The sequence below is a fragment of the Balaenoptera borealis genome, assembly GCF_965194805.1.
Source record: "Balaenoptera borealis genome assembly, chromosome: 15".
NCBI classification, from domain to species: domain Eukaryota; kingdom Metazoa; phylum Chordata; class Mammalia; order Artiodactyla; family Balaenopteridae; genus Balaenoptera; species Balaenoptera borealis.
Window position 1 is genome coordinate 83,174,389 of NC_138871.1, and position 20,437 is coordinate 83,194,825.

The 20,437-nt window shown below is 43.2% G+C and overlaps 1 long non-coding RNA gene across 1 annotated transcript in view; it reads right to left on the reverse strand.

The window, feature by feature from the left end:
- LOC309612170 overlaps positions 1-20,080 on the reverse strand; it is a 69,062-nt gene extending 48,982 nt beyond the window's left edge. The window contains exon 1 of the long non-coding RNA XR_014235024.1: positions 186-20,080. This is a non-coding gene — a long non-coding RNA (uncharacterized lncRNA). The remainder of the gene's footprint in view (positions 1-185) is intronic.
- Between the last annotated feature and the right edge of the window lie 357 nt (positions 20,081-20,437).

Below are 20,437 nucleotides of genomic sequence, written 5' to 3' on the forward strand. Positions count from 1 at the left end.
CTCCTGTCCCTTGGGACTTCAATGATGTTGAAAGAACACATGTCAGCCCCACAGCTGACACATCTGCTTCAAAGGCAGCAGAGCCATATGGAGTCTGTTTGCTCCTGTGCCCCATCCTCTCCCGAGCTGATCACCGTTCCACGTGGACCTCCTGCAATTGATTAAAAAAAGGATTCTGCTCTTACCGTGCTGTGAGAGAAGAGCAATGCGTCTTATCACAGGGAAGGTCCAGCGTGTTCCAGGGCCGCTGTGGGGAATCTCCAGCTCCAGTCCCACTTGAAGCCTGGTTTCTCCTAGCAACAAGAAAGAAATGCAGGAGCAAATCCCTTCCAAAATCCCTCAATCCCCAAATCACAATCTGTACATCCAGAGAACAAAGATCCGCCAACATCTGCCCCCAACACCTCATTCTTCCAATATTGAGACTTGAAAGACCAGGACACATTTGCTTTTTACCATTCTATTATGAAGGGAAATCTTAGTTTTCTATCACACTCACTCAGCTGGAATACTTTTCACATGTTTCTCCTTTTCAAACTCTCTCTCTCATCTCCCAAAATAGCCACATCAATGATGCACGTTTTCTTAAATAAGCTCCTGTCTCCTTAGGTTCTCATTACCTGCCTGGAAAGCTGAGTCATGCAGGATTCACACATCATTATTCTGGGTCATAACTCCAGGCAGGGTGCTCCCACCTCCTCCCCATGCTCAAGTTACCCTCTGTCAGTCACCCTGACCCCACGGGCTTTCTCATACATCCTTGCGAAGCTGAGTTGTCAGAGGAACCAGAGTGCCACATCCAGAGGCAGGACTAAGTGATGGCTGGTCTCCCCCAAGCAAAGAAATTGGCCCAGATGAGAATGATTCCCTCTTAGCTTGCAGCCAGTTACCTTCGTCTCCTGGAGACTCATGTGAGAGTGGGAAACATCCATTGGTCAGGTCCCACCATCCTCATTTGAAAGAAATTATTTTGATGGCTGGTCTCACTTGGAAATGGGGATAGTAATAGTTAGTACACTGAATTCTTGGGAGGGTCAGATGCCTAGGAAGTATCCAGCATGGAGTTTGCTCAATGAAGCGTTGGTTGAGTGTGATTCTAGGTTGAGATGGAAAACGGATGATGACGGGAATGAGGCTGTCCTGTGTATGCCCCAAAGCATGCCTGCAGCAGATACTTCCAGAAGTTAAGGAAATGCACCTGTCCTGGGAACTCCCGAAATGAAACTTTTAGTTGAATGATGAAGCAATTCAACCGTTGAGTTCATCTGTGCCTTAGGAAAAAGAGAGTAATAAAACTCAAGATGATGAGAGAATTAATGTAAGTCCTAAAGGAATGAGGTGAACAGAATTACTGCAAAGGACGTTGTGCATTCTGGTAACAGAGATTGTTTGCTACAGTTTGTAAGAACTTAATAATTATAAGTGAACACATTGGTAAAATAACCTACATAAAAACTCTGGCAAGAAGTTTTGGACACGGAGTGCCCTTGACATTAAACTCAGATGTAAGAAGCATGCATGGCGTATTAGGAAAGACGTTGGACGGGGAAACAACAGACCTGGGTTCCAGTTCTAGATTGCTTCATCATCTTTTTATCCAGGGTTTTATTCACCTTCTTTGTAAATTGAGGGGTTGAAATGGGGGTCCTTAAAGATCTTTTCCAGTGTGACTTTCTCCGATCCCTTGTGGGTGATTCCAGTGAGCAGGAGACTGAGGTCTCATGAGCTGGAATCACCAAAGGATCACAGATACCGGGAACTTTACGTTAGGAAACACATTGCAATGCAGTCGGAGGCCCTTTCAATGGGTGAGTTTGGACTGACCAGGCAAGAGTGCTGCCATGCCCTCTACTTGGAATCCAACTTCCTTCTCCATCTGTTCCTCTGTCCTCTCACTACAACGCCTTTCTCTGATCTCCACTTAGACGTCCAACCTTTCCACTGGGAAGCTTCTCTGCCCCTCTAAGTCCGGGTCCACTGCCTTTCTCCCTTACTTGTCCCCATAATGCCCTCTACTGCCTTTTTCATCATATTTCTACTGGATCATGGCTTCTTTTCTCTCTGCATTCCCCTCTCAACTGCAAGCACAGTGAGGTCAGAGACGCTGTCTATGTTTCCCCAGCTTCCAGCACAGTGCCTAGTACACATTCTGTCCTCAGTGTGTGTGTCTGTGGGTGTGTCTGTGTATGTGCACATGTGTTAAATGCAAACCAAGACCTTAGTTCAAATACTGGCTCTGTCACTAACCTGGGCTCACCAACTGCCCATTTCCCCATCTTTTCTGTCCTCTCTATCCCCATTGCCAATTCTCAAGTTCAGGTTGTCATAATTGTTTACCTAGATTGTTTCTAGAAACTTCCTTTCAGCCTGTCCTCCCTTCTTCCAATGCTTGCCCTTTGCTTGCTTTCAGATAATTTTCATTAAAACAATGTTACCTCTAATTTTAAAAAAACCTTAGGATTGATATAAAAAGTCCCAACTCCTTAGTCTAGCTTTCAAGGCTATTACCATCTAATCTCAAAGTACCTTTCCAGCCACTTCTCCCTTGAACTCTGACTCACCAGCATCAGACTATTTGCCATTTCCTGAGTGCCCCATCAGCTGTCACATCTCTGGGCTTTTAGTGCAACTCACTGCTGCCTAGGATGTCTCTCTCACTCCCTTTACTACCTCGAGAAATTCTCTAGGATCAGAGAGATCTTGTTCCTCCTCTTCCCCCGGCAATTAGCACATTTTTATAAAGGTGACATTAATGTGTGCTTTCTTCATTCAACTGTAACTCCCTTAAGCAGTGACAAAATGTCTTTTCAGCTTTGTCGTTCCTGTGGGCCTGGGTGGAATGCCTACATGGCACCACATAGAAATTGGTCAATGAAAGTTCGTAGGAGGAATAAATATCTACGTGTAAGGGTCTAAATTGCTAATTTCATTTTGAAGTGCTCTCTCTCTCTTTCTCTCTCTCTCTCTATCATCTATCATCTATCTATCTATCTATATGTATGTATGTATTTCTAATCAAGGATATCCAAACACATTTACAATCCCACTTTCCCATATCAGGTGAGATTTACAAACTGCAGCTTAGAAGTAAGTTTCTCATGAACTTAAGTTGAAAGTCTGAATAAATATTCAATACATGAAACTACTTGAATAATTGTTCTCAACTTTGGCTGCTCAGTAGAATTTCCTGGGGAATCTTTAAACCCTTGATACCCAGACTGCATTTTGCATTTTCAAATTTGATTACCCCTTACCAAGTGAATCAAAATCTCTAGTGGTGGAACCTGGGCATCATTATTTTTAAAGCTCCCCAGGAAACTAGAGTGTGCAGGCAAAGTGGAAAACCAGGGCCTGAACAGAAGACAGAAAGGAACCGGTGGAGAAACTGGCTTCTGTGACTAAAGCAGCGTGGAAAGAGCCCAGGTTGTTTGGTTGAATCATATTTCTTGGTTCCAAAAGCATTAGATGAGGTCATGGAGTGGGATCCTAGTCCAATAGGACCTGTGTCTTTTTAAGAGGAGGAAGAGACATCAAGGATGCTCACATAGGGCAAAAGCCAGGTGAGGACACGGTGAGAAGATGGTTGTCTGCTAGCCAAGGAGAGAGTCCTCAGAGAAACCAAACCTATCAACACCGTGACCTTAGACTTCCAACTTCCAAAACTGTGAGAACTTCATTTCCGTTGTTTAAACCATCCAGCCTGCCATATTTGTTATGGCAGCCCCAGCAGACTAACATGCTCCATCATCCATGGCATCAAGAGGTTTGCTCAGATAAGCCAGCTCTGCGGTGTGATCATGAAGTTGTTCAGACAGAATCTGAAATTAGCCACTTGACTTCTCTCCTCTTGGCTATTCCTCAAAGTGGAGTCAAATTGGTCAAGTTTTCTGGGGTTGGGGTTTTATGGACCATGTTAAAGTAAAGCTAGCCCCATCTGACATTGGTGGAAGAGGCACGAGGCTGATAAGAGGCAGCTAATTCGTGCAAGTGGGCTCAGCTTACCTGGTTACCATTGTATTTGCTCCCTGTTTACCCCAAACGGCTGGACTCCATGAGCTACCCCTGCATGATGTCACACTTCTGTGCTGAGAAGCCCAATTAGGAAATTCTTTGCCTCAGCATTTTCCGTCTTATCCCCTGCTCCATTAACAGCATCCTCTTGACTCTGGAGGGCGGACCATTCTGTAACTCAATCCACTCCAGAGCACTTAATAAATTTTTGTTCAGGGTGATGGACAGTGTGATGCAAACAAAGAGTTTTACAATCACACTGCCCTGCTACTGAACCCTACCTCTCTCGCTTAGGAGTTGTGAGAACTTGGGGCCACTGTTCTGAGCCTCAGTTTACTCATGTGCAAAATGAGAATGAAAGTAACTTTATGTAGTTGATATGAGGGTTAATGAAAAATTTATTTCAGAGTGTAGAATGATGTCTAGCACATTGTAGCTAACCAATATTCCCCTTTGCCTGTGATCTTTTGAATTTCAATATAATCTAGTTTTAGCTTATAATTTAATGTTGAGCACCAGCTAGCAGTAAGAGATTGCCAGTGTTTTGGAGCTGACACGTTCCTTATGTTTCATAGTCCAATCCCTCCACTTTACAAGGAAACCATTTTCCCCAAGATTATGTAGCAAGTTGTGCTCAAGCTGAAACAAGATCCCAATCCCCCTGACTCCAGTTCACCACTCTTTCTAGAACTCCTTCTGCCTGATAGAGCATGCAGTCACTGAATTTTCCTTCAGATGGTAAAACCACATCGGTTTCATTCCTTCCTCCCTGGACAATCTCTAGTTTACCCATTGGATTCTCAGCTTCACTCTGCCTTATTCTTCAACATTCCCAATACAGACCATTGCATTGCCCTCTGCTTGTCCCTGAGTAGATGTGTCTAGTAAGTTTGCCTCCTATGTCCCAGGGGTCAAAATGTGCGCATTGAAGGTGGCTGTCCGTCAACAGCAGAAGCCATACCTAACTGTTTTCAGAGACCTTCATTATTAAAAAAGTTTTGATTCTGTGACTCTGAATGAATGCAGTAGAAAAGAGTTCCCCATACCATACATGAAAGTCATTGTGTTAAACAGGAAGAAACTGAACTTGGAAAAAACTTCATGTTTTAATATTTACCTACAGCTCAAAATGATGGAGTGCTATATGAGAACCCCAAGATCCAGTTCTAGCCCTTTCAGCATCATCTCTGCTGTTATTCTCATCTGTTTCCCCAAACTGCTAACATATATACGTACATGCCAAAGGAGAGAGAGCATTGCTCCTGCAAACTTCACATCCTTGCACGTGCTCTTCTCTTTGCCTGAAATGCCCTTCTCATGTTTTCTACCTGGAAAACTTTCACTCATCATCTCAGTCTGTTTGGGCTGCTATAACAAAATACCACAGACTGGGTGGCTTATAACCAACCAAAATTGATTTTTCACAGTACTGGAGCCTGAGAAGTCCAAGACGAAGGTGGTGGTTGCTGAGGGACCACTTTCTGGTTCAAAGTCAACATCTTCTCACTGTGTCCTCACATGAAGGAAGGGGCTGGGCGCTCTCTGGAACCTCTTTCATAAGGGCACTAATCCCATTCCTGAGGGTTCCACCCTCATGACCTAAATACCTCCCAAAGTTCCCACCTACTAATACCATCACCTTTGGGGGTTAGGATGCAACACATAAATTTGCAGGGGACACATTCAGAGCATAGCATTCATCTATCAAAAGTTACTTAGAATATCATCTTCTCAAGAGGGTCTCGATTCCCTACCTTTTTTCTTCTGTGCTAATTCCATACTTTGCGATTTTCTATAAATATTATCCTTGTCTCACAAAAGTGTAATTTTGGCTCTTGGCACTGGGCTGTTATTTCCCAAAGTTGCTGTGGGAAATCATCCTGGGGGATAAAGTAGGAGGGTGGTTATTGGTCATTAAAAGTTTGAGAAAGCCATGTTAAGCTAGTTACCTTACTGGAAGACTTTTCAAAGACTTTAATATGGTGACCTGGTATTGTGTATTTCCCTGAAGAATGACAGAGAATTCAACATTTTCTAAAACTTTTAGACACGGTACACTGTTTCAATGGTTCATCTCCAGGGACTAATGTTCTGTAAACACACTCAGGGAAATTTTGCACTAACCTGTAAGTCCACTGAGAGAAGAGGCTGAGTTGAATGTATTTATCTCTTTCCAGAGCCCAGCACTGAGCCTGACGCTGAGAGAAATTTAATAAACATCTATGTATTGAGGTGAAAAAAAAGAATTACATTAGATGGCTAATTCTTTATCCCAACGCCAAGGGGAGAATCTGGAAGTGGGTAGCAGGCAGAAAACTCTTCCCTCTTTCCAAGAATTGACTAATTCTCATCAGTACCAGACAAGATGCTCAAGCAACATTTACTCTCTGCTGCCACCCCCTCACTCTGACTCACAGCAGGTTCCCAGAGCCTCCCCCAGGAGAAAAAAAACAAAGTGACATGTTTTGGCTGGAACTCAATGGCCGAGAATCTTGTCACCTGCCATAGTTTTGGGGGGAGAGCTGTTAATTTGACAATAGTTCTTGTTTTTTGTTCTCGCACAGACTGTCTGGGGTGGGAAGAACCTGGCCCCAGCAGAAGGAAGTGGGGCTTTTGCAAAGAGTTTATAGCATGGATCCTGTTCGGAGCCTGGCAGCTTTCACTTCACCATCTATCAAAGTAACCCGAAGCAGATATGCTAAGAGACTCCAGCATTTTCGAATTGTACTCTTGGCTCACAGGGCCAGCTGGAAGCCCTTGAACATGTCTGCAGGGTTAAAATTGGCAAACGTCCCCCTCAGAAGATGCTGAGTTCCCTGTTTCATTTGGCCAGGCTGCTGGGGATACTGGCTAAAGTGGAAGCTGATTTGGATCGACTAGCCTAGTGGCTCCGGGTTTTGGCAAAGTCTCTGGAAGGATTTCTGAAATATTCTGGTTTTGACAGAGGCCAAATTATCTTTCTGAAGTTTGTGCCCCCTTAATAACGAAATTCATGTACATTTCATGGGAAATTCAATCCATATGTTTGCAGGCTATTTATCCTTAATGTATTCAAATGCCATCTTGCAAGAGAAATTTGATTTCAAGAAAATATTTTGAGTTTTCGATAAACTCCCTCTCCTTGAGTCAGAATCAGTCTTTTTGTTAATTTCCCCAAATCTCCTATGCAAAGGGCTCAGATTTGATTTTAAGTTCTTGGCCCTGATATTTCCAGAACAAATGCTTTAAACTCAGCTGTATTCTAAACTCTTCTTCCTTCTTGCTCTCCATATTCACCACAGAGTCACCAGAATCAAGAGAAACCAAAAGGATGTTGAAATGATGCTGGTGCTGAAGCAATGTGATTGTGGTCAGTGTTTTGTTTGGTTTCCTCCTGATTCAGAAAAATAACATTTCTCTTTATTTTTAGACTTCTTCATCAAAATGACATTGTTCCTTGAAAGCAAACGAAAGTTAAGTTTGTATTTAGAATTGGTATTACATTGAAATGTTTCAGAGGCTTCTGAGTTCATGGATTTCAATTTCAATAATCTGCAGTTACCACCATGAATCTACCATGTGTCTGTCACTTAGGAAGCCATGTGCATGAGATATGACCACTGGTGTGAACACACACGGTCAAGTTGTGGACTTTCTGCAAAGCAGTCAGAAATGCCTGACCAGTGATGGGGGGACAGATCAGATCCAGATCTAGACTGATTTACAGAGAGCAAGATTCAGTTTCTTATCTGAAAGTTGAGATAAATGATAGTGGGGTTTAAATGAAATAATGTATAGTTTTGCGATCATTTTTTTTTCAAAACAGAATTCTCAGAATAGTGTGAACAAAGTGATATACTGAAAAAAATAATGCCTAATGTGGAGGCAAACCGCTACTACAAAAATTTATTTACACTTTCTGTTTTCTGGAAGAAAAGGAGTTAACTTATGTTAACCATGGGAGTACTAGGGAGTGTGCAAGTAGTTGAAATTTTGGAGCTTGAAGAGACGGTAGAGATTATCCAGGTCGGTCACCATTCCTTCTTTGTACACATGGAGAAACAATCCAAAGAAGACAAAAGCCTTGTGTAAAACTACAGAGCAAATGAGAGAGAGACCCAGGCCTAGAACCCAGGTCTCCTGACTCAGAGGCCAGAGCTCCTTCAGTGTCACAAACTATATTCACCACAATCTCCGTCACCTTCTTCATCTCCAGATTTGGACAGTGGCCCTTGTTTTCCATAGTGCTAACCAGAAATCGTTCAGGAGCCTGTGGGTAAAGTAAGATCTACTAGTGAAGTTCTTTAGGAACAACAAAGCCATGAACAGGTGTAGACATCAGGTTTTTCCTAGACCTTACCCATCAACTCAAGACATTAGGTAATTCATTCCATGGGAATTTTACCTACAAGGATTGGTTTTTTGCTCAGTTATCCAGAAAATGAATAACAATAAATCCTCAAGGAGGTTTTAATGAAGCATCACTGCCTTCTCTTCAGGATGACTGTTTTTCAAATCAGGGTGTTGACTCTCTTGGGTTTGGGGCAGTATACCAAGGTTTATGCAGAGCCAAGCCCAAACGTGGTACCTCATCTGGAAAAGCCAATTCTACTGGAAATTTGGGGGGAAACATTCTTTTCTTAAAAAAATAGAGACAGCTCTAGAGGAAAATACAACATTGCCTGAATTTAAATGAAACATGAAACTTGCAATTTTGTTTTTAAATGATAGCTTACATGTATTGAGCCCTTATACACAGGAACTGTGCTAAGAGCTTAATATACATTAACCCAGAGCAACCCTATGAGGAAGATAAAATCAGTGAAGCAGGCAAGAATGATAACTGACAGAGGCAAAAGAAGCTGCCCAAGCCACACAGCTCCTAAAGATATCAGGATCCAAACACAAGAGCACCAACCTCCAGAGCCCATAAATTTAACCCCTATGTTATAGCATCTCTCATTCTGATATCTACCGGGAAGGGCAGTTTTAGCCATGTCACCATAAAGCAAGGGAGAGCTCATTCACTCTCTTCTGTTGGCTTTGAATACTCAGTGGAAAATTTTGAGAAGCCTTGGATTCTAGCTTCCCCTGTGGCTGGTGGTGGTTATATAACATGCGCATCAGTAAAAAAAAAAAGAAGAAGAAGAAGAAGAAAAAAAAAAAAGCTGAATTGCAAATAGTCTACTAACCTGGAAGGAATGTCTGAATGACTCCCACACCACACTGGTGCTAACTCAGTTGGGAGAGTTTTGCGGGTTTGCTGTGATTTTATTGAAATAAAGGGTTTGGCTATCATTGTTAGTAACTCGAGTGTGTCTTTTGATCCATGTAGAAATCGCTCAGCTAAATGACATTTACATGTTATTCTTAACTGCCTGTGGAATCAGATAATCCTTTCCCCAGAAGGATGTCAGCAGCCTCCATAATTTGTGAAGGAAGAGCATCCGGGAAGGAACAGGGGGTCATGCATGCCTGGGGGGAAGATGTCTGGGTTGATGATTCACATACTTTTATAGCTTCGGTTTTCACGGTCTTTGTTTCTAAAAAGCAATTTGAATGTATGTGAGCTTTATGATTTGCGTGTATTCTCAGGGATGCACTTGAGTCTATTTTCGCCCACATAGACTCTAGGAATGTGATCCAGGGGATGGATGGTCTGATTTGCTTCAGTGTCAGAGGGTGACCATGTGACTGAGCAGGGTGGAAACGCCCATTCCAATATGCTAGTCCCAAACTGTGCCAAGAATGAACAGACCAGGAAAAAATATTGTGTCATAAGCCCAGACCTTGAATATTCACCAAAGGTCTCACCAAATGGTGTAAGGCTGAGTCTGAGGGCCAGAGCGTTCTGTGCAGGATGTGAAAGTTCACTGTGGAAGAACTCCAAAATTTATGACTTGTCTGAAGTCAGAGGAAAAGTACCATGCAGGCTCTGATTTGCTTGGTACCGGGGGATCTGTTTGCAAAAACAGAGGGAGAGATTCAGACGTTAAGAGCAGAGAATCTGACGCAGGTGTCCAAGGACGGCAGTGACAGCCACCGCAAAGGAACAATCACAGTCGTCAGAGAAGCCCGGGGGTTTTCAGAGCATCCGTCTTTACGTGTTGACTTGGGTTCACTTGCTCTCCAGCACTCCTTCCTTACCCGGCATCTGACATCCAGTCGGTAACTGGCAATCCTGCCTTTTTTATTCCTCAGACCCAGTCTCTCCCCACTCCCCACCTGCACTCTTCAAAAGTGGGGCGGGGGGTGGGGGATCATCATTTCTTCCTCGATAATTGGAATCGTCTCCCCAAAGAGTCCCTTGTTTCCTTGCTACAAGTCTTGCCCACCAGGCCATCTGATACCAGGCTTCCACAGCCATCATTCTCATCTGCATTTTGGTTGTGTCTTTTCCTTGCTGATAAAGCATCCTGTGGCTTTGCATTACAATGGGCTAATGTCCAGATCCCTGAGTGGGGCAAGCATAGCCCCCCTCCCCCATCAGTAATCCTGGCCCTTGCTACCCTTCCCACCATCGCCTTCGCACATCCAACACTTTGTTCCACCAACGCTCAGGGCTTTCTCACCATTCTGTGCCTCTGCTACCAGTGTTCCCTTTGCCTGGAACATGGTCTGACATCTTACCCATGCTGCTCCCTCACTGCCAGGTTAAGGCATCCATATCCTTTAAGTCCCAGCTATTATCACCTGCTGACGTCTCTCCTGGTTGCCCCGTAGCCTTGACACACTCTTCGCTGTCAACCGAGACAATCCTGCTATACCACAGGATGTGACCAATCTTTGTACATCATAACGTTTACCCGACTGCTTCTCCTTCCAGACCACGAGACCCTCGAGGGCCAAGACCGTATCTTATTTGTCACTGTGTCCACAACGCAGCCCAGCCCCAAGGAAGTTCTCAGCCAACCTACATTCAATTAAATGGAATTGAGTTTGCCTTACATAAAATTGAGGGGCAGTAGAGATTTAAATGAATTATTTCTCTTCTAAACCACATGCCTGGATTATGCAAAAGGCGAAGGGATCTATTTTTTTGTGGCCAGTGACATTTCAGCTTCCAAGGGGCAACGCTGGGGCATCAGTGCTCAGCCTTTCCATCCTGTCCCTTCCAGATGAAAGCTCCGCAAGCAGGCACTTGGTGCTGCCAGCCACCAACTCACTTTATATCTAGAAAAGCATCTTGGCTCTTTTGGAACAGTCTGCCATTTGGGACAATTTGTATGGCTACACAAGCACAATTCTACTTCACTTCAAAAGGCCAGGTTACAACAACAACAACAACAAAAAGCCAGATTTTTGTTAGCCTTCCTTGCCCTGTGGCTCTCCAAAATTTGTTTATTTGTACTCCAATGCATATCTAAGGCTTAGGGTTTGAAAGAAGGAAAAAGCAGAATTATGTTCTCCTTGTCCCTCTGCTGGGTGGATAAGCAGATATTTAGAGGAGAGGTTCATTTATGCAAATTCTCAGAACAGCAGATTCCAACTTCAGGATACTATAACTGGGCAAAGGGAAAGTCCTATCTACAAATTCACTTCTGTTAGTCTGGCTTATCCAAGGTAGACAGGGACCCCTATTTGCCTGAAGATCTGCTCAGCATTCTGACAGAAGGATGAGGTAGCTTGGAGACCGATGGTTGGGAGCAAAAGAACAAAAGACTTCTGGAGAGAGCACCTGAGCAAGCAAGAAAGACCTCTGAGGTTAGTAACAACTTTCAGCTTTGCACAAGTGTGAAGAAACAGGTACTTCATTGGGTGGTCCACAGGAACATCTTCTAATGCAGCCCTGAAAGAACATGGGCCAAGTTCTTTATTTCCAGAGGATGGTAAAAAATAGAAATGGTTAATGTTATGGACTGGATGCTTTCTTCATCCCAAAATTCATATGTTGAAGCCCTAACCCCCAGTGCAAAGGTATTTGGGATGGAGCCTTTGGGAGGTGTTTGGGGTTAGATTAGGTCATCAGAGTGGGACCCTCATGATGGAATTAGTGTCCTGATTAGAAGAGGAAGAGAGGGACTTCCCTGGCGGTCCAGTGGTTAAGACTTTGCCTTCCAACGCAGGGGGTGCGAGTTTGATCCCTGGCCAGGGAGCTAAGATCCCATATGCCTCGCGGCCAAAAACATAAAACAGAAGCAATATCGTAACAAATTTAATAAAGACTTTTAAAATGGTCCACGTCCAAAAAAAAAAGAAAAAAAAGAAGAGGAAGAGAGAAGGACCCCCTTATCTGTCTCCACCTGCACACACAGAGGAAAAGCCAGGTGAGCACACAGCAGAAAGGTGGTTGTCTGTAAGCCAGGAAGCAGGTCCCACCAAGAACTGGCACCTTGAGTCGGCCGGCACCTTGATCTTGGACTTTCCAGCCTCCAGAACTGTGAGAAATAAATGTGTCCTTTAAGTCGCCTAGTCGATGGTATTTTGTAAATAGCCCAAGCTGACTAAGACAGCTGGGCTAACCTTTGGTACAGAATAAAGTACTGTAAACTTCAAGGCATACCATGACTTGGTGGAAAAAGCGTGGAGAGTATCTGTAAACCAAGAGATGGCGCCTCTCTCACCAGCCATGCGACCCTGAGAGACTCACTCATCGTCTCTGCACTTCAGGTTCCTCTCTGTAAAGTGGGAGCAACACCCACCCTACTGGGACGTTGCGCTTGTTAAATGTGGTAGATTGGATGATGTCATGAAGAGATGCGTCATCAGGAAGAGAGAAGGGAAAGGAGAGGCAGCTGCCATTGCTTAAACCTGCAGGCAGGGAAGTGAAAGACCCAGGAGGTACCAGCCCGATCAGGGAACATTCAAAAGCGATTAGAAGCCCTATTACTGTCCTGTGTGGGGTCCTTGAGTCCAAGGACAATTTCATAGGTGTTTCCCGTACCCCCTCCCCCAGCCGGATGAAGTAAGAGTTGTGTGGGTTTCCTTTGGGGAAGGAATTTAAGCCCTTTCCCCATGACACTGGGGCGGATGGTGAAGTCAGTCCTACTGCAAGGGCTCAATGGCTCCTTGTTTTGCCTTTTATTGAGATGAATGTAAAATTTAGACTGGATGTTTTCGTTAGGGAAAAGAAACTTGAAGACTATATAATGCAAATGGAGATTCCATACATCTCCACTTCCTCCCTTCAGGAAGCTGGAGCAAACTGGGCTCCTGAAGCACAGGACTAAACAAAGAACTCCAGCATCCTGTCGTTCTGACTTGTGCAATTCCAATTTGAATCACGCCGCAAATGTAAAATGACTTCATTTTCCTGTGCCAGATCCCCTGAGGATTTCAGACTTGTTTACGCCTCTCTGAAATGCAGCTCAGCCTAGCCTGAGTGAAGGAAAACACTTCGATAGGCAGAAAGCTGCTGGAGCCAAAGCCAGAGCTATTCATTCTCTTTTGACAAAACTCATCCTCTCAGAACAAGGGGACTTCAGTCCCTCGTGTCCCAGCCTTGGCAGCGCAGTGAGAGCTGGTTTCATGTTGGGCTTTAGAAACCAGTGCTCCAGTAGAAAATCTGGGAACCCACAGCGCTCACTCTACCCAGAACTCTGCTCCTAGCACAGCCCTAAACCCGGCTCCACTCCTCGACATCGCTTGTAAACAATGAGGTCAGAAGAAAGATCCCCCTCACCACACACGCTCAGGGCTGTTAAATCTCTTTAACAGTAAATGGTATCACTTTTTGGTTTCCTGGATATTTATCTCATCCTTGAAGAGCAAATAGTACCAAATAGAGCAAATCTTTACCAATAGGGATATTCATTGATTAGATATTTATTGATCTCTAACCATAGGGGATAACAGGCACCAAAGATACAGAGAAAAAAAAACCAAACGTGATCCCTGACCTCTGGTTCCAAGTTTGAGAGGCCTCATGGTACAGGTGAACCAAGCCCTGCTTCTCCTACATGCTGCTTCCCCATCTACGGAATGATGGTCACGGTCTTTACCTTACAACAGACCTTGGGGGGATTACCTAAGAAAAGGGCTGCTGCGGACCCACACAATGGCACTCACCTCTTCATACTGGCCCTAACCCTGTTTGGTTACATGTTTCTGTATCCCCTGCCTTCCCTCTCAGCCCCCTTGAGGAATTAACTGAAGACCCTGAACTTGCGCTGAGGAGTTCTCAGCCCGAGTGGGAGGATTAGGTGGCTTACACGCCTCAGTGTGAATTAAGCAAAACTGGCCAATGAGGCAGGGTGATACAGTGAGAATCCCAAAGCAGAAATAAAGACGCTGTATAAGTGCGTGTCCTTTACAAAGAAAGAATTGTTTTGGAACACTTAAACTAAGCCATTGAATTACCCCACCCCAAGAATCTCTGAATGTAAATAGACTCATGTTAATTTTCTACACAAAAGGCTTCCTGTAATTGCACAGAAAAAAAACAAAAGGTGAATTTACAGCTATCAGAAAGGCTGTGTGGGAAGAGCAGCTCAGAAAAGAAATGACCCCAAGGCTTCAGAGATGGAATCGGAGGAGGGTTTGGAAGCAGCCAGGAGATGTATTTCATCAGATTCACGGTAAAAAGTCAAGGCCCCTTCATCTCTAGCTCCTTCCACATCAACCTGTACTCACCACGGTGCGACTTTGAGGACTGGTGAACTCCGTTTGCCTCTTATCATGCAGCTAGCTGAGATGTATTTCTCCAACTAATCCCTGTGCAAGAAATTTAAATGGAAAAGAAATGTGTTTGCAAATGACAGTGCTTCCTCATCCGACTGTTCCCAGGCCCATTCTGGCCGTAAGCTCCTCTGAGGCAGACAAAGCAGGGAGGCTGTTATGGTAAATCTGTGCCGAGCATTTTCTGGAGTGTGTGCGGTGGGGTGTGAGGGGGGCGGGAGTGGGGGGTGAGTGGAGGAAGAGGTGGGGGTCTGTAGTGGAACCGGAGCAGGCCTGGGACCCAGATGCTCTGGACCCCAACCTCAAATATGCACTTACTCTCTGGGGTACCTGGCCCCAGAGCACAGAGGTGTACTGGTTCCCACTGCATTCCAGTCTTACAGTAGTTTTGTAATTAGGGATTAGTAACTTCCTCTTGGAGATAAGAACATACAGGATCAGAGAGGTTAAGTGACTCTCTCAAAGTCACACAGAACTGTCTGACTCCAATGCCAAGCTCCTTCTACTGCAGACCCCTCATAAGGCCATGTCTTCTCTCAATCACTAGGCTTCCCCAACAAAGCGAGGATAGGAGAGGACAAGCCACCTCCGCTGTCTCTCCCAGCCTTAAAAGAAGCTAACTGTGAGGTTTTTCAATAATTCACACTAATATTTCTCTAGAAAGATGCAGAAGAGACATAAAATGCTGATCAAGTGTTATCAAAACACAAAGAATTAGTGTCAAATGTATCCAAAGGGAAGAAGTTAGTAATTGAGAATTTTCATTTGAGACATTACAAATACAAACAGTGTAGTTCATAGTCTTTATTTGTCTAAGAGTGGACTAAGCATGGGTGCCGAGGGAAGGCAGAAACTAATGAAAGAAAAATGAAGTCATGGAACTTTGCTCTCAGGTCTATGTTCTGAAACTATCCCATTGCCCTGAAACACAGGGGGAAAAAAAGTATGCATATATTAGGTATTTGAGCAGCTATTAAACCTAAACAATGTTAATTAAGAGAAACAGAAGCACAGGAATTCCCTGGTGGTCCAGTGGTTAGGACTCTGCGTTTTCACTGCTGAGGGCCCAGGTCCTGGGTTTGATCCCAGGTCAGGGAACTAAGATCCCACAAACCATGTGGCCAAAAAAAAAGAAAAAAGTTAAAAAAGAGAGAAGGGGAAGCATCTAGAAAGATTATCACTGCCTTTATTTAATCTGACATTTTACAGTTTATCAATAAAGTTCATGTCCAAAATCTCATGGGATAACCATAATAGCCTCTTAAGATATAAAAGACGATGATTATTATCTTCAACAGATATAGAAAAGGATGCTCATTAAATTTGAGTGAGTTTTCCAAGTTCAAATGGCTTAGTTAACTATAAAACTGAGGCATGTTGTTTCATTCTATTCTCTAATCTGTCCCCCGGTGTGTAGTATTATATATGACAAATAGTTGGCACTTCGTAAGCTGTTCAATGAACGAAATTCAAATTAGAAAATCTACCCTCATAAGGATGCTAAAATTTTTCTTGTCTTTATCCATAGATCCAATAAGCATCTCTCTGCCTGTTTCACTGGAATTGAAAGTTGAGGTTTCCTGGGAAGGCTGCCTTTACCTGAAATTATGCCATTAGAAATATTTAAGAAGTACTCTGTTTTCAACGCCCATAGAAGAGAGACTATGGTTGCCAACAGATGTGTTCAATAATGTTGCGGTAAATAAATTGGATAAGTCACCATAATTCAACAAGCATTTAATGAGCAACTGCTATGTGCTAAGCCTTTGTCAAGCCACAAGGAATGTCAAGGGAATGAAGCACAGTTGCTGTCATAGAGAGTTCACAGTCTAGGGGTGCAAAACAGGCAATTATAAGATAGCACGAGGTATGATACTGCTAGAATGGTCATAAGGCCTTACAGAGCTAAGTAAGAAAGCAGAGAAGGGAATCCTAAGACTACATGGGGAAGACAAGGAGGTGTCAATAGGGAGTCTTTTTTTTTTTTTAACTTTTTATTTTATATTGGAGTACAGCTGATTACCAACATTGTGTTCAGGACTTCCCTGGTGGCGCAGTGGTTAAGAATCTGCCTGCCAATGCAGGGCACACGGGTTCAAGCCCTGGTCCGGGAAGATCCCACATGCCGTGGAGCAACTAAGCCCGTGTGCCACAACTACTGAGCCTGCACTCTAGAGCCCACGAGCCACAACTACTGAGCCCATGCGCCACAACTACTGAAGCCCGCACGCCTAGAGCCCATGCTCTGCAACAAGAGAAGCCACCGCAATGAGAAGCCCACGCACCACAACGTAGAGTGGCCCTTGCTCGCCGCGACTAGAGAAAGCCCGCACGCAGCAACAAAAGACCCAACACGGTCAAAAATAAATAAATAAAACTTATAATAAATAAATAAATAAATAAACAATGTTGTGTTCATTTCAGGTGTACATCAAAGTGATTCAGTTATAATATACACGTATCTATTCTTTTTCAAATTATTTTCCCATTTAGGTAGTTACATGATATTGAGCAGAGGTCCTTGTTGGTTATCCATGTTAAATATGGCAGTGTGTACATGTCAATCCCAAACTCCCTAACTATCCCTCCCTTCCACCCATCCCCCCTGGTAACCATAAGTTCATTCTCTAAGTCTGTGAGTCAGTTTCTGTGTTGTAAATAAGTTCATTTGTATCATTTTTTTTTTAGATTCTGCATATAAGCGATATCTTACAATATTTCTCTTTCTCTATCTGACTTACTTCAGTCAGTATGATAATCTCTAGGTCCATTCATGTTGCTGCAAGTAGCATTATTTCATTCTTTTGTATGGCTGAGTAATATTCTGCCAGTGAGTAGTCTTGGTGTCAATATTAGAATGCTCTGTAGAACTTTGCTTTATTTAAAGTTTAAAGGGTCTTTGAGATCAATTTGGATCAAATCTCATATAATTAAAAGGTAAGTCAAACCAGAGAGGGGAACTAACATGCACAAGATCACGTGGGGTTACTGTCAGTGGTAGAACACAGGTTTCCTGGGACTAATACCAATTTTATTTCTCAGGCCCTGTAAGTATAAAGAAGCCTGTGAATGAATGATGTCTCCATTTCACCTTAGGTGGACAGTCCCCCCGAACTCACAAAGACCAGGTGAGGTATGTATGCACCTCATTATTCAGGATGGAGGAAACCCACCCGACCACACAGTGATGGGTCCAGGATTTGAACCTAGACCTGCATGTCTCCAAGCTGACTCCTGCAGGGGTCAGTGAACAAATCCATCAGCTTGTAAATTGGAAGCTGGAGGTAACAGAAGAATCCCAGCTCTTCATTCTTTTTTTTACAAAAGGATGAAAGGACGTCCTAATTATGGACACATTATGCTGAGCTTAGAGTTGCTATCTTCTAGAAGTTGTGAGGTCATGCACCATCCCATGCAGAATTGACCAGACACTTGGACATGATGTGATCTGGTTTATAGGCCATAGGACTTGAAGGAGGTGGCCATTCACAAATCCTATGGAGAATAATGGAAATGATTGTTGTGCTCTGGTCAGCCAGAGCCATTAACAGCCCTTGGTCAACGATGATTTCATTACAGTCCTGTCTAAAGGAAGAGGATGTATGTGCTGACCTCTCCTGACTTCTCCATTCTTGGGCCCGTGGGATTGTCTTTATTGGGTTGAGGTGGTGAGAACTGAGATATGCATCTCATCTGGGGTGATTTGTTTGGTATATTTTTCAAGATTCATGAAGCAGATTGTTAGAACAGATTTTTTTAATTTTCTTTTTTGTTATGTTTTAATACTATAGTGTATGTAATGGCATAGAAAGAACGGTTTGAAATCTGCTATATTCTTCCTTGTTTTAAACTGCCTCTCATTTACACATATCTACATATGGCACTTGAGGCATTGACATAAGTAAGGACGCAGCATGAAATCTCAAGAAAGGGGGAGATCTCTCTTTGCAATGTGGCCAAATATCTTCACCAGGGCTTTCCTATTGCCTAGGAAAATGGATGAATGTGATCTGACCCCGATCCTTGTGCCCCTAATTCATGGCAAAAATTAAAGTTCTGTTTCACAGAAGATAGGAATGTTCAGTAAATCCTGCTTTCCTGCTACCATCCATGTTTATTCATTGTAATTTTATGTCATGGAAATCACCAAGAATGTTGGATGTGGTTATTAATTTATGTTTAGGCTCTTGACCTTGAGTCTGTCAGTCAATTCAACTGGAAAGATTTTTTAAAAATTTTTTCTGAACATGTGCTAGGTGAAAACATGCTGTACAAGGACTATGGATAAATCTCTGACCTACAGGAGCTCACAGACTGGTGGACCCCAGAAGTCCAGAAGGGTGAAAAATTAAGCATATGTAAGATGCAGCAAACTAAAAGCCCATGGAATCATAAACCTTTCATATGAATGTGACTAGTTAGACTGCCCAGATGGAAGAACAGAGTAAAGGCAGAACATGCCTTCAATCTCAGACTGATGACCAGTCCCCACTCTGAAGAAATTTTAATAAAATTATAGATCAAGGAAAAGGAGCCAGTGCCATCTGCCGAAGACCAATGTCCTAGCTCTCCTCTTTCCCTCCAAGGCAGCTGAAGAACTGAGCAAAGACTCAAGCCATCATATCCCACCCTCCAGCCCATGTTTGATTCAACTACACCATTATTGGCTATTATCCATCCTAGCTGCAACAGCCTCTATTCAGAGAGAATTAAGAGAGAAAGCAAAACAATATGAAAGCAATGCAAAAATTGTGTCAAAAGATGAAATGAAATAAAAAGAAAGACACAGATTATGAGTACTCTGGAAAAATGTAACCCCCCCCTCAAGGAATGGAGCCAATTTTAGATTTAGTGCTTTTTATTTTCAAGGAAATTACGAGAATATAAATGTTAAGAAGATCAGAGCAAAGAGAAGATGATGAAATGAATGATACATGGTGACAGCAATGATAAAGAAAATAAGGACACAAAAATAGAATACCATTGCAGAAGTTTTAAAAGGGCATTAGAAACATCAAAAATAGAACTGATATGGCACTACAGAAAACTAAGACAGTGACATAGAGGATAGAATGAGAAAAAGTCCATAAAACAAGAAAAAGATAAAGAATAAAAAAAGAATAGATATGGGTAATAAGCAATGGAGCCAACACTTTGGGATAATTAATATTGCTAATATAGTAAAAAGAATGTCTTAAACCAAAAAATTCAAATACACAAATGAAAAATTTCTGGAAATGAAGACCTGGATCCAAAATCCTAAAGGGTGTGGTATGTTCAAAGAAGAGTTTGTGAGAATGACTCACATTGTGTTATATTTTGATGATAGTATTGAATCTTGGGGATAAAAGAATGATACTGACAAGTGTCCTGGCAAAGACGTTTACCCACAAAACTGCAAAAAAATGGATGGACTCAGAATTTACCAACAGTAGCATGAGATGATAGAAAACAATAACACAATTGCCCATGAACTTTTTTTTTTTTTTTTTATAAATTTATTTATTTATTTTTGGCTGTGTTGGGTCTTCGTTTCTGTGCGAGGGCTTTCTCCAGTTGCTGCGAGCGGTGGCCACTCTTCATCGTGGTGCGCGGGCCTCTCACTGTCACGGCCTCTCTTGTTGCGGAGCACAGGCTCCAGACGTGCAGGCTCAGTAGTTGTGGCTCACGGGCCCAGCCGCTCCGCGGTACGTGGGATTCTCCCAGACCAGGGCTCGAACCCGCGTCCCCTGCATTGGCAGGCAGACTCTCAATGACTGCGCCACCAGGGAAGCCCGCCCATGAACTTTTGAATAAAATGAGTGTGACCCTTGAATTCTGTATATAGCCA